Genomic DNA, 5,032 nt, shown 5'->3' with positions numbered 1-5,032 from the left:
ATGGGGAAACACATGATTAAGGGATGTCTAGGTACGGTACTACATCAACCTGCAAGGAGAGTCAAGTCTGCTAAGGTCAGGGATGGGGGCAAGAAAGATGGGACTCTGGTACTGATTTCAGAAAAACATCTCAGTGGATTTTGGGGGGAGGCATCCGCTGACTCTTCATAATAGCATCCTGATTTTCTTTTAAGGCACTACCCTTCCCTTTCTCCATTGGCTACAGACTGAGGGAGCTTTAAGGAATGGACATATGACTCTCAGGAACATGAGGGGCAGGTAGGATTGGTCAGGAAGGGGCAGAAGGCAGTGAAATGGGTGTTTACACCCTGGTTTGGACCCTGGTGTCCTATGACAGGCGAGGAGGAAGCAGCTGAGTTGTTGGAGCCATGTGCCTACTGAGGGCAGGGCTCTGGCAGACTCAAGGACCATTAATGTCTAAGACCCAGACAAGAGAAGCCCTTAGAGGGCCTTCTCTGGCTCTCCTTAGGGTGAGACCAGGGGACATGCCCACACAGAATCTGTGCACTGAGGGTTGTGGCCTGGAACCTGCTGCCTAACTTTCCCATGACTGTATCTATGGCTGGAAGAGTCCCCTTCCCTGGGTCTGTGGCCCAGGTGGACTGCCCCTCAGCTGTGCAAATGTGCCTACGTGGCGGGAAGGGGAGGCGATTTGTGAGGTGCACAGGCAGAGCTCGGAATGTCCACCTGTGTGCCTGTCCCTGGGATGTGGGACAGAACAAAGCTGTAGGGAGAGACCAGCCCCCTAGGCTACCAAGTTCTGCTGCAGACCTCCAAATCTGAACATGGACTTCAGGTCATCATGAACATATATTTTTCAAGGTAGGAGGACAGAACACATTTCATTTTACATTTTGTTAGCGTGACGTACAACTTTTATATATTTAGTCATATTTTACCCCAGGTCCTAAAAAAGGTGGAGCTGATACTTAAAAAAAAAAAAAAAGTTTTATTATGGAAAATTCCACACACATACAAAAATACAGATTAGTATAATCAACTCTCACGTACCCATCACCCAGTTTCAACAACTCTCAATTCATGGCTAGTCTTGTTTCTTCTTTTTTTTTTTAAATTTATTTATTTATTTATTTATTTATTTATTTTTGGCTGTGTTGGGTCTTCACTGCTGTGCAAGGGCTTTCTCTAGTTGCGGCGAGCGGGGGCCACTCTTCATCGCGGTGCGCGGGCCTCTCACTATCGCGGCCTCTCTTGTTGCGGAGCACAGGCTCCAGATGCGCAGGCTCAGTAGTTGTGGCTCACGGGCCCAGTTGCTCCGCGGCATGTGGGATCTTCCCAGACCAGGCTCGAACCCGTGTCCCCTGCATTGGCAGGCGGATTCTCAACCACTGCACCACCAGGGAAGCCCCTCTTGTTTCTTCTTTACTTACCCTCACCCAGTTCACCCCTCTCATGTTATTTTGAAGCAAGTTAGGGTGGTATCAGATTAACACATTTAGGACATGATTTGCAGGAGCTCCTGGAGTTCTGTCTTCCCAAAAAAACAGCACATCACAACCTGGGATAACCCATCAAAGCCTTGAAAGGCGCAGGGGTGGGGACCCCTCTCCCTCAGGGGTACTCTGGTGTTGGGGTTCTGCTCCTGCTCCTTGCTGGCGGTGGCACTTCAGGAAATTGCTTAACCCTTTTAAGCCTCAGTTTCCACATCAATAAAATGGTGATAAACGTATCTTCTGACATTGTTACACAGCTTATAGTGTAGTGCTGGGAACACACTGTCAGCTTGCAGTAATTGTTAGCTATTCCCCATCACCCCTGTTTAGGCATTTTCCCTGTTTAGTGTAGAAGATGGACAGATAAGTTTCTCCTCCCTGAGAAAGGAGAGGCTCGGAGGAGGGCACCCATTTTGTGACTGCCTCCCTTGCCATGAGGAGGGACACCCAGACATGAAGAAGGTGCCAGAGGCAGTAAGGATTTCCCAGGTGACATCCCTGGACCCCAAGCCAACCTCCAACCCTGAATCCTAAATAAGTTATAAATGTCCTGGCGATTTAGTCACTGTTAGTGGGTTTCCAGGCAATGGAGTGGTAAAGAGCACAGACTTTGGGGCCTGTGTTTCAATCCCAGGTCTGCTGTTTATTACCTGGGCCTCCTGGGGCAACTTCTCGGTCCTCCAGTTTCCTGTCTACAAATGGAGATAAAAATGACTTCCTCCTTCCTAGGGTTTTATGCGGATTCAAGGAGGAAAGGTTTGTAAAAGGCTGAGAACAGTACTGCCAGGTACTCAAGGCTATGGAAGTCTCTGTTGTTGTCCGGGGTTCAACAGGCTTGTTCCTCCTGTGTTATGTCCCGCCCCCGCCCCCGCCCCCATGCTTAGATCCTCTTCCTTCACACCTTTGCAGCACAAGTTCTCTATCCTGCCAGCTGCGCCCTCCTTGCCCCCTCTTCCCAGAGCTCCCCACTCAGCCTTCACTCTCCAAACTACAGGCACCGAAGGTGTTCCGGGGGGACCTGCCCAGTGCCGTTGCCCCGCTGCCCGCGCCCCGCGTGGCCGCCCTGCGCGCTTTTCTCCGCCGGGAGCGCGGGGCTGGGGCCGGGCCGGGCCAGGGCGTCAGATGGCGCAGCGAGATTCCTCCTGGGAACCCCAGCCGGCGGGCCGTGCGCCCAGGCAGCGCCGCCCGCTTTGTGCTCGACCCCGTCAGGTCCCCGAGGCCCACGAAGCTTCCTGACTGCGCTTCTGCTCCCCTCGGCCCGGGGCATTTCTGGCCAGTCGTCTGGCTGAAGCGTGGGAGAAGCGCACGTGGCCCTCCCCTGGCTCTTCCCCAGCCGGCCAAAGGGGGCCACTTCGGTCGCCCCCGGAGCAGAAGTCTTTGTCCCCGGGGGGTGCTCCAGGCCGGCCCCGTGGGCCCTGGAGCTGGAGCCCACAGTCCCCAGACGTGAATCCACCCACCTGGCTGCTGTACAGGCTTTTAATACAGAAAAAAGTCTGTCACAAATATTTTTCCTAGGTTATGTTGCTTTTTACTTAGGTTATTTTTGCAGGTAAGACTTTTTATGATGACCTGTCATTTCTGATTTCTTTTAAGCTTAATGTAACCCTCTTTAGAGATCTCATATTCACATTCAGCTCCCTCCTGTCTGATGAAGAAGTGAAAGCTTTTTTTATTTTTATTTTTTCCTTACTCCTGGTGCAGACCCAAGGCAGTTTCATGCTAAGGCCCAGCATTTTTCTTATGTTTGTTGCCCCTGCTCAACGCACCCTCTTCGATTCATTCAGTCAGCAGTTCTTGGGCTCCTACGTTTGCTCACTTCCGTTCCTCTGCATAGTTCACAGAGCATTTGTGTGACCACACTGCCGAAGTTCCTTGAGTCAGACTAATAGCAAGCAGATGAGATGACACGCTAGCAGACCTGTTTGAGAATGAGGCCACCCCCTTTGGAGGGTAGCAGAGATGTCATTACGGTACAAGCACTGGGTTGACCCTGAGAAAAAAGGAATAAGAAACAGGAGTGGGGGGCAGTTGTTACCTGTTCTCAGAAAAGAGGATCTAAGGGTAAGGGAGTACTTAACATTCTGAGATTTGGGTTTAATCTGGAGGCTTGCAACTCTTTGTTATGTAAAGATTTCTGAAAATTCTAACCCTTTATAGCACTTTCAGATCTGATTCCCTTAAGACCTCAGTGAGATAGGACATGGGGTCAGTACATCAAGCAACCTTGGGAACAGGTGTGACTCGCCCAAGGTCACACAGTAACTCCCTGGAGAGCTGAGGCTGGTACCCAGGGCTCCCCTCCCTCCCTTCCTCCTTTCCACAATTTATTGAAAACTCACTGTGTGGCAAGTATGTACCAGGAGTGGGGTTACAGTATGGAACACAAAGGATGGAGTCCTTTCTGCCCTGAGGCTTTCATACTAGAGGGGGTACAGCCATACATACAAAATAATAATAATAATAATAAACAAGTGAACTGCAAGTTGTAGTAGGTGATATTAAACCCATCAACATAGACCCAACTTAGAAAATAACTGAGCTAGGTGTGAGGTATGCTCGACGTGGGTGCTCCGGGAAGGCTCCTCTTGGGAAATGACACTTTAAAGCAACAAGGTGAATCCCAGGGATAGGTGAGGGTAGGCAAGCCTTTTAGGACAAGGAGACAGTAGGCTCTGAAATTCCAAAGCAGGGATGGAAAGAAGCAGATAGTTCGAGATAGATTTTAGTGGTAGGACTAACAGAGTGAGGGAAAGCAATGGATCGGGGTAAGTCCCAGGTTCTGGGAGGACCAGCTGGCTGGATGGTGGTGTGATTGCAGGGCTGGAGAACCCTGGGAGAGAGCAGGGGAGCAGCTAAGAATCAGGAGTTGACCATGTTAAGCTGGAAAGGCCTATTGAATATCCAAGGGGAGTTGTCATTGGGCACTTGGGGGAGAGGCCCAAGATGGAGGTACAAATTTGAGAATCATTAGTTTGTAGAAAGCATATAAAATTATGTGGTTAGAAGCAATCACCTAAGAAGAGAAGAGAAGAGAAGGGACACAGGACTGAGACCTGGGATATTCCAACATTTAGAAGTCAAGGTCAAAGAGGCAAAGTCAGAAAAGGAGACTGAGAAAGAACATCCAGTGTGGTGGATTTTAAAAGCATATATTTAAAAAGGACAAGTGCAGAATTCTCTGGCTATCCAGTGGTTAGGACTTGGCAGTTTCACTGCTGGGGCCCAGGTTCAATCCCTGGTTGAGGAACTAAGATCCTGCAAGCCACAAGACGTGGCAAAAAAAAAAAAAAGACAACTGCTCAACCATGTTGAATGCTACTACATGGACATGACCACCAAATATGGTAATACAGAGGTAGTTTATGACCTTGATAACAGGAGTTTCAGTGGACTGGTTTGGGCAGAAGCCTGAATGGAGTGAGTTGAAGAGTAAATGTTGACTTCTGGATAAAAATGGCAGTTGGACAACAATGAAAAACAAAGGTGATCACTAACTCCAGGGAACACAAAAAGTTGTTCAACGATGGAAAGTTCATCATAATATACCATATGGTTTA

The sequence above is a fragment of the Balaenoptera ricei genome, chromosome 15 (genome assembly GCF_028023285.1).
Source record: "Balaenoptera ricei isolate mBalRic1 chromosome 15, mBalRic1.hap2, whole genome shotgun sequence".
In the NCBI taxonomy this organism is placed as follows: Eukaryota; Metazoa; Chordata; class Mammalia; order Artiodactyla; family Balaenopteridae; genus Balaenoptera; species Balaenoptera ricei.
Note: the sequence above shows the minus strand (reverse complement) of the source record.